Source organism: Montipora foliosa, chromosome 6 (assembly GCF_036669935.1).
Source record: "Montipora foliosa isolate CH-2021 chromosome 6, ASM3666993v2, whole genome shotgun sequence".
Taxonomy (NCBI): domain Eukaryota; kingdom Metazoa; phylum Cnidaria; class Anthozoa; order Scleractinia; family Acroporidae; genus Montipora; species Montipora foliosa.
Genome location: NC_090874.1, coordinates 32,638,627 through 32,648,989, shown reverse-complemented (window position 1 = coordinate 32,648,989; position 10,363 = coordinate 32,638,627). Strand labels below are relative to the sequence as shown.

The 10,363-nt window shown below is 38.2% G+C and overlaps 1 long non-coding RNA gene across 1 annotated transcript; it reads left to right on the top strand.

Annotated features, from left to right (window-relative positions):
* The first annotated feature begins 7,144 nt into the window (after positions 1–7,144).
* Positions 7,145–10,363, top strand: LOC138007153 (uncharacterized). The gene is made up of 2 exons (XR_011124013.1): positions 7,145–7,412; positions 9,064–10,363. It is a non-coding gene; the product is annotated as an uncharacterized lncRNA (long non-coding RNA).

Here is a 10,363-nt window from a genome sequence, read left to right as displayed (position 1 = left end):
ACAAATCACGCGCGCGCGAAATAATGAGAACATATGTGTTCGTACATGATATAATAAGCTGCAAAAAATGACTACCGAATCCGACCCTTGCGACGATTCTGGCTATAGAAAAAGTCATTCTCGTTAAGACCCAATGGTCGGATGGTTTGAAGTCTATAAGCCCACTGGCCTTCCTTTCCTAAAAGATCACTAGTATTAGACACTTTATCTATCAACTGAATAGACATATCATGCATCGAGCCCGCAATGTCCCTGTGACCAGAAATGCCTGTAGATTAAGTCATCTACGCCTCTGTTTCTCGATGCAAGACGCGAGTATCTTCTCATCCTACTTTTGTGGTTATTAAACTTAAGCCTAAATTTAGTTGTTGTCGACCCTACATATTGCTTACCGCAACTTTTACATGAAATGAGATATACGACATTACTGCTGTTACAATCCAAATTATAATGAATGTCGTACGTTTTACCAGTAACATTACCTGTAAATTTGTTTCCAAATTTCAGAAAACTTTCGTCCTTCATGATATCTGGCATACCGACGACCCGCAACTACGGATACCTTCAGCTTTAATCCTCTGTTTCTGAACTTTAGCCCGGACCAGATAGTCCTTCAGGCTCTTTGGTTTCCTAAAAGCCAACATCGGAATCTCCCTAATCGCCTTTCCACATTTTTCAGACAATTGGAGCATGGGATGTAGATCCCTGAGGATTCAGCCAATGTTTGGCAGTCCCAGATGGTACGTAACAACAAATGGCGTCCTAGTACTCTTTCCTTTGTAGATTCTGTAGCTGGAGTCAACAATTCTTCCCTTGATAACCGTTATACGGTTAATACGTATAAGAATTGTTGACTCCAGCTACAGAATCTACAAAGAGAAAGAGTACTAGGACGCGATAATAACAATTCCTTTGCTTATTTTCATTGAGATGTAGTCAATATGTTGCTTCCAGGAAAGATTAACATCGATCAGCACTCCTAGGTATTTTGCATTCGCTGGAGAGATACTGATTGCCTAGAGTTGTTGTTAAGTATTTTCAAACTGACATTGTGATCTAGTTTATGTTGATAGCGATGAAAAATAACGAAGTTAGATTTAGTTGTGTTAAGAGATAACTTGTTAGAGTTTAATCATTCACAAAAACGTAACAATTCTTCATTAACAATGGTCACAAGGTTTTTTAAATCTTTATCTGCGTATAATAAATTTGTGTCATCAGCAAGTAAGTAAAAGTCAAGTTTACTGGAGTAGCAATGCATGTCATTAACATATATTAAGAAAAGAAGCGGACTGAACCCTGGGGGACACCACATACAATTGTTTCTTTATTAGAGACAGTAGAGCCAATTTGTGTTGATTGCGTTCTACACGATAAATATGAAGAAAACCAAGCGGTGATTATCCCTCTAATTCCGTAATGGTGCAACTTGCATAACAATACATTATGATCCACCGTGTTAAAGTCCTTTTTCAGGTTAATGAAAATACCACAGGAGTGTAGCTTTTTATCAATATTAGATTGAATTTTGTTCAGAATATCTAGAATTGCATGCTGAGTGCCGTTGAATAATTCTTTCCAAAACCATATTGCGACTTGAAAAACATATCATTCTTGTCTATGAAGGATTTAAGATCTTTGGACATTAATCTTTCAAATATTTGGTTGAAAACAGACAACAACGATATTGCTGCGTTCACTCGTGAAATACGTTTCAACACTGGAAGGGAAATTTCTATCTCCGCGCGGCCATGTAATATCCTCTATTATGCTTCATCGCAATAGCTCCCCAACGATACAGTAACTTGATCGAAGGCGGATCGATGTCACTTACGATTTTGCCATTTACTTGTGCAGCCAAAAGTACAATAGAAAAATTGGACTTAGCAAAAATCCCCCAATTTTGTTTTTGCTGATGGTAACTTATATGGTCGCTACTCGTTCGGTCGCTACTTGACCTCACTTCAAGCTCGCTTCGCTCGCTTAATTTCTCAATCGGAGAGTTTCGAGAGGGCGACTTGTAGCATATCCAGGGGCAACCAACGACCAATTTGTTGTAAAATGTATTATTATACCCCAGTTAATGAAAATAAATGTTATTAAGGCATTTTAAGGTGTTTTTCAGTGTTGCTGGGAAAACATTATCTGTTCCTTTTTCCCAGCAAGACACACAAGAAATTTCCCAGCCAGCTAGATAAAATTGGTTGGTTTCCCAGCCAGCTGATCAAATTTATTTCCCAGCCAGGAATTCCGCGCGCTTTCAAATCCCTCGATCCAAAACGACCGAATAAAAGCGACAAAAACGGGACAAAACAGGTTTTTTTCCGCAAGCGCAATCACTCTGACCAGCCGTCGTATGTTTGGGAGAGGGAAGGGGGTTTTTTTTTAGCCGTCCTCTGTCTTCAGAGTTTCTACAGCCGGCTCGGATTGAAATGCTAGAAAAAGTCAGTAATTCCCAGTCAAAACCTCTATCAATAACAAAATTTCCCAGCCAGCTCATCGAAACACCTGTATTTTTGCCAGCCAGCAAGATTCCTCTGGGGAACAGATAATGTGAGGAACAGATTCGTTGGGTGCCCCTGCATATCTAAGCTAAATAATACACAAAGACAACTTGAATCTCCTGGAAAAAAGGCGCAGCTCAGTTGACAGTTATGCAAATAAAGCTCTGTGTCAAACATTACTAGACAAAACCAGCCTTTACTACGGCTTCTACTGCACTATCTACACGTACGCAATGCGTGCCTACTTTTCTGAAGGCCACCTTCAACCGCCTAGCAAAAGGAAAGATTTCCCGTGGGATGGAGGGTGCAACATTCATTTGAATCTTCTGAATATTCCGTTCAGGAAAGCGGCAAATCGTTATCTTCAAGTAATTTGTAATTTGGATCTGAAAGTGGCATTTGATTCGAGCCTTGCTGTGGCGCCATGAAAAGTGTGTATGCCACATTTCGCGGAAGGTGCTGTGACTATGGCACGCCGATTGTAGCAATATTCAATAATTTGATATACATTCAATTCAGTATTTATATTTATGTATTTTTTTTTATTTTTTCAATTTAATATCTATATTTATATCATATTTTTTAAATCCATTTAATTTAATATTTCTATATTCATTTAATTTAATCGGTCTATATCCATTTAATTTAATCTCTAAAAATTCATTCAATTCAATCCGTCAAAATATTCATTTAATCTCGGGGACTGGGTCAAGCCATGGGAGTAGAAAGATAAGGGCCTGGGAAAGAGTCATTGCAAATACAATATGGAGGACGAGGAAGGTTTTTGACAGGTCAGACCAGGTCAGACCAGTCATAGGTTGCAGGTCAGGTCACAGGTCAGGTCACAGGTCAGGTTGCAGGTCAAGTCAGGGCAATAGGAAGTATATTTTCTGCCAACGAAATTGACTATAAGGGGGGCAGGGGGGGGGGGGTGGTATTTACATAAAGAAACAATACTAGTTATTTACTCTTTGTGCTGTATTATGCTTCAGTCAACTGAACATCCATCGTTTTAATGCAAATACCCCCTCCCCCCTCCCCAAATGACCTGTGTGATGGGAAGGGAGAAAAAAAGCGAATAACGAGAAATATAAATTAAATAAATAAAATAAATTATGGCAGTACCCATAAGTCCTGTCATGGGTAAAGCCACAGAAAATATGCCGTGGCTTACATAAGACGCGAATACCCCGTATAAATGGTACAAAATCTACATACACGGCTTTCTCAAGCTGCGGCTTATCCTGGCCTGGGAGTTTATACTCGTATAAATTGTTCCTTTCGTGTATTATGTACGCTGCGGCCAGAGTAAGCCGCGGCTTATTTTCTCTCGTATAAACGACCCTATTAAGATGTTGTGAAAGGTGTTTTTACTGACGTATAATAGTGCCTATAATCAGACAAAAAATTGCAGGACAAAGGAAAACGTTTCGCTCTTTGGAGTTTCCTGAATTGAAAACGATCGGCTTACTCGAGCAGAATGGACTTGCAGTTACAACTCAAAAGTACGGCGGCCTCATAATTTGCAGCTAACGGGATACAAGAAAGGATCTCTAATAATGCGCGGCATTGTTTACTTTAAGCTTCAGAATGTGGCTCTACGCGATTAAATCCGTTCCACCAGAACGAAAACAACGAAATTCATTTGCAAATTGCTTCCTACTTTGTTGTCCTCGGCTTCGCTCTTATCCTCCATTTCTGTGACTTTTACCCATGTGCTCACGTCACAAGATAAATCACGCGATGACAGGACTTATGGGCACTCAGCTGCCAATTTATTTTATTTATATTTCTCGTTATTCGCTTTTTGCACCTTTCCCATCATACAGGTCATTTGGGGAGGAGGGGGGGGGGGGGGAGGGAATATTTCCATTAAACGATGGATGTTTAGTTAACTGAAACATGATTCAGTGCAAAAAGTAAATAACTAGTATTTTTTTATGTAAATATTATGGGATGGCGAAAATAGTCAATTTCGTTGGCAGAAAAATATACTGACCTGTGACCTGACCTGCAACCTATGACTGGTCTGACCTGTGACCTGTGTTTTAAACCCGCCGGTGAATCCAGCTCCTCTTTGTCACTTGTTCCAATATCGCGACAATCTCTTATCGATCTAAGCATCCTGATACTTTGATCGATAACTTCCGCATGCGCTTCGGCAGCCCCTTCGCCGTCATCATTTTGGCAAATATATTCCGTTTTGTCTAAAACTGAGGCTAAAAACACCGGCAGGTCTCTTCCAATGTCAAAAACCTTCCTCGTCCGCCATATTGTATTTGCAACAGGCCCTTATCTTTCTACTCCCATGGCTTGACCCAGTCCCCGAGATTAAATGAATATTTTGACGGATTGAATTGAATGAATTTTTATGAATTAAATTAAATGGATATAGACCGAATAAATTAAATAAATATAGAAATATTAAATTAAATGGATTTAAAAAATATAATATAAATATAGATATTAAATTGGAAAAATAAAAAAAATTACATAAATATAAATACTGAATTGAATGAATATCAAATTATTGAATATTGCTACAATCGGCGTGCCATATGTGACACACCATTTCCTGTCAACAAAGTAAACACTACGTCACAAAAGCTTGCAAGACAATAGTTGATGATCCGCCAAATTATGCGCTTGATCATATTTCATGGATTGTGGCAGTAGGAGTGACATTCATAATCTGCGAAGAAACAATTTTAGGTATAACTACACTCCCTTCACAGCTGCGGAAATACATGAGCAATTCTCTTGAAGCAAAGTAATCTGTTATAGTGTTACTAGAAACAGCAGAGGTATGTATTTGTACAAGAAGGTCGGGAAGTTCTTTCGTGAATATTTCGTGTACTTCGTTGATGTGCTTTATGGCTAATAAATTTAGTCGTTTGACCCTCAAAGTCTAATTAGGCGGTGCTGGGAAAACTTTAATAATTTAGAAAGGAATGGATGAAATTATCCAAATATAGCAATATCAATGGAGTAAACTCAACGCGGAGTCACGACTTTGCAGCAAGGTCAGTGTTATGACACTTCTGTAAAGAAGATTAGCGCTCCATCTTTGCGGTAATTCCGTTGCGGTTTTGCTGAAAATCCACTTTTTGCGGATGTGTGCGAATCTTTCAAAAATTTTTATTAATATTTTTATTATCACCAGTTTCCTGTCATTGATACTCACACTTTGTGGCATGGATCCGGTTCCGTTGAAGTTAATAAATTCTTCCTTCTCTTAATATCTTAGTGATTATCATGAAAACACTTTCACTCGGCAAGGTCCTAAGGATAACGCGATTGCTATCAATCCATAGCCACGTATCAGGGGCACCCAACGGCAATTTTCGGGAAAATATCTGTTCGGAAGACGATATGAGAACTAGAATTTTCGGAACATCTGTTGTAAAATTTCTTGCTTGCCTGCCTCTCCTAGGATTTTCGAACACCTACAAAATGGTATAATTACCCATTTTAAACGGATATTTACCCTAAAAAAGGCCACCTAGAATTTTCGGGAGCCTTTTCCTTGCTGAAATTTTCGAAAAGGTAAGTTTTGATCCCTATAATTTTCGGATCACTAGACTTTCAGCTAGGAAATCCGAACAGATGAAAAATTTCTAGGGGATAAAAATATGCCTATATCTACCGTTTAAATACTAAAATACGTTTAACAATGCCATGTTTAAGTGGTTTTGAACTATATTCTCGTTGGGTGCCCCTGACGTATGGCCGAGGATGACGAAGCCTCGATCTTGAAGGTTATATATATGCTACTGTTGTTTTTGATTGTTGCCAGCTGTTCCACTAGTAAAGACAATAAAATTGGAATGAAAAAGTATAATAGGAATGCAGTTTCAGATCCGAACAGCAAAGCATAACCGTGTCTCATGACGCTGTGAAAATATTGTACCCACTTGAAATCAAGTATTGACATTTCAGCATTGTTTTTCAAAACAGATGTACTGTGTAAAAAGCCTCTGATTAATCAAAGAGATCAAAGAGCTACAATATCGTTGGTTGAAGTCATTCGCATACTATCTTTAGCTTCTTAAAGTCCAGTGTCTCGAAACTATATATTTGTGCCCGGTAGCGTGGATTGTATGCACTTTCAAAACTTTTAGGGGTAGCACGACATCTCTTTCATTTTCAGAGACCATATTCATTTCAAGGATTAAAAAAACATTGGTTGTGCTTGAGCTAAATTTAGTACATGTCAAAACAATTGAATGAATCAAGCGATTAATGTCTTGCCAACTGGGGTCACATTTGGAAACAATGAACTTTTAAAAAGGGTCCTTCCATGAGTATTCGCTTTCAAATTGTTTCAAAACAATACTGCTTGGAACGTTGTGCATTGAGAAACGTATACATGTGTAATTAAAACAGCTGCTACGGCGATAAGACATTTCAGGCATGCTGATGGCTAATTTTCTCAAAAAGACGAAAAAGGAAAGAGCCTCGGAGGTGTTTTTTTGCTGTCTAGTAATTAGTGTTCCTTAACTTTGAAAATTACTTGGATACCAAAACGTTTAGATAAATCTTAAACGTATTCGAGTGTGTTTTGAATAAGCGCCAAAATGTTGCGATTAAAAATGCTTTGGGGATTTGATATTGAAGAATGTGTTTGTGACGTTCGTGATTGGAGAAGGGCGATATGAAGGGGTAGAGAGATAACACTGTTGACCTTGTTAAAATACAAGTCCAAAACTGCAAAGAGTAACCCAGGGACATCGCAGTGCAGCGTAGCGACTGCGTTGTGACAACAAACGAGCACAAACAATGTAAGGATTGGTAAGAAAAACTACGTTGTTGAAAAACTGTTTTGTGGGGATAAAACCGTGACAGGAATATCGAAAGATTTGATTACAAGGTTTCTTACGTGTATGATCCTTCTACGGTTGTGTTTTGGTAAGTTGAAATATTGCACAATATAAGGAAATCCAGTCCTTCAACCTACAAAAAGGCAGAGTCCGAATACGAAAAATCGCGTTTGTCCTAATTTTCCAAGGAAATTCTTGACATAGAATTTTAAACACAAGTATGTTGAGAGCGCCTACAATTTTCGTTAGTGTAGGCTAAGACATTTCTTATACTTTATTTTTTAAGTTCTTAAACCTGTGTCGTTTTGGAAAAAAAAAAAAAAAAGAATCCTCAATTCTTTGTGATACCGTTTCTCGGATTTAGTAATCTTAATTACTGCGGAATCTGCCATGAAGCTATCGAGACTTTTCTGCCGACATAAATTCGGAAAGAACTTAAAAAGTCTTGTAACGGAAACCATTCATTAATCTTTAAATATTTCCGTGGCCAAAGACACAAAGATTAGGCAGCGTTTACACGAATGCGGTTTCAGTTACACATCGAAACCGTGTCGATTTGAAACCGCTGCCAAAAGTGGAGCGTTTTCAAAACGATGCGGTTTTATCGGTCGTGTAAATAGCGAAACCACATCGATTTGAATACGGTCACTATTTTGGTGGGAAATTTGCATTGTTCGATTCAAAATACATGTAGTGAATTTAGCTCATAGTGCAGCACTCGCTTATAACATCTCGATCTTTAATTTTCTGGCGAAAACGGTTTCGTGTAAACACTTCCAAACCGCATCGATTTTGACGCGGTTTCGAAGTCATGGAACCGTGTAGATGTAAAACTGCTTTCGTGTAAACGTTGCCTTAGTGCGACAGCCGCTGAATTCACGTTTTTCATGAACCGTAGGGCGACCCTCGAAATCCGCTGAGCCATTTTAACATCAATGAGACGCCTGTTTAAAACAGAGCGATGGTATTTGAACACTGTAGACCGAAATAAAAAGGTTTTTTTAAACAACAGTGGAAACATCTTCCTTTTTAAGTATAATTCTCAATACTGTATTTGGAATACATGTGACCCTGTTTCGTTTGATCTTTATCTCCTGCAAAAATGTGGTGAGAGCTGTATGTTTAAAAATAAGCCCCACCCTCAACTAAACGGCCACCGCATAAGCTAACTGACATATTGACGTTTGTGCTGAAAAACCGTTGGAAAAGACTATTTTCTCAAATTTAATATTTTTCCAGCTTTATTCAGACGCCAAAATACTACTGAAGCTGCCATTAGTCTTTTTTACCTGCTAGGCGATAATCAAAATTGAGATAGATAGTTTTCGGATATTATTGTTTAAGTAAACTAGCAACTTCTTCATTGACTTAAAACTAATCTGGCTTCAGGAGATGTAAACTAAGATTTTTTTAATTTCAAGCACGAATTACATTGTTGAGTCCAGTGATGTGTCCGCAAAGACCGCAAAAACCTAGAGTGCTGAATTATTCAAATAAACTATTTTTATCTACTTCATATCAAACCATCATTAAACCTGTCAAAATATAACGCTTTATTTTTGATATGCGGACAGATACCCTCTCAACAACACCACATTAAAACGCAGCGGTAAAATAAATGGACTTTACTTTTTTCATAGTTTATTTTTGGTTAATGATCGAGCCTAACTCATTGCACAACAGGTTGAATATTGCTTGGTGGCTGCCGCTTAACGAGATTATGATTTTCATTCTTACAGATCGCCAAAGGCTTGATTTGTCTCGATAAGGAAAACTCAAAACTCGATTGCAAAGCAGCAAGATTCAAGACTCGAAGCTTGAGGAAACTTAGGCCTTCAAAATGTCGGATCTCTTTAGTTGCAAAGACAGTACAGGAAGATACATCTTCAACATTGTTTTCTTCTCTGTTATTGGGTCTGTGGTAATTTTTCTACTCGTTCTCGCTGGATATTTGCTATACAAGAGAAACAAGAAGGCAAAAAAGCTCCGAATATTATGCAGGAGTCGTGCAAACACAACAAACATGAACACCAACAGTACTGTGTTATCCGTGGCGGGGAGTCAGTCTAGCATAAGCCACATTATGGCCGCTAACAACTTCATTCTCGGCCGACCACCTGCTACCGATGTCGTTTTGGGAATTTATGGCGATGAAATCTCGAAACACGTGAGGACAAAATTCTACGAGGAGAAAGGTTGGAAGGGGTTTTCTTACTAACGAACAGATATTGCCGCTTCTTCTGGCCGGAAGACAACAAATATATCATTCATTTTCTTGTTCCATTTAGTAGTCACAAGAAACTCGGATCACTATGTGATAGACATGTTTCAAATCTGTGAATTTTAGTCTGTTTTGACGGAAGAAACATTGAAAGCAAACAGCAAACGTCAATCTGAATTTTGGCGTTTTCAGCAGTGCCAAAACTGAAAGAAACTCTTATGATGTTAGCTACTTTGTTGCCTGTTAGCTCTAGATACCAAGAAACTTCTCAAAGGAGTAAAAGAAGTTAGAATATTATGAGATTATTCAAGTTTGTATGACAAGCAGAAGAATGTCGTTTCCCGCAAACGCGATGCTATGTCTCTTTACAGTCGTTTACTATTGAAAACTTCAAACGTCAGGCTAAAATTGGACGCAAATTCAAGGCAAATCAAATAACTCGTTCGAGTTCGTAGCAGTTAGCTGCAGTTATCCCGCAACGCTTTTAAAAGGGACAAATATTTGTGCATTTACAAGATAGCAAGCAACAGCTTGCCGTTTGCCGTTTGAAGTTCATAGTAAACTGGATGATAAATTTCTCGAATAATATCGTGACATGAAAGAATCAGAGATAAGTATATCCGCCACTGATGCTAACTGAAAAGACTGATAAAAGCTGTAAGACAAGGTTGTAAATAAGTTACGGATTTGCCAGTGGAAAAATTGAACTATTCGTTTAAAACGTTTTGTTGTACAGAGAAAAGTCAAGTTCTAAACCGAGGCCCTTGCTCTGTAAAGTAATTGTCATATGAAAAAATTAGAGGACTCCTTGCTGGCAA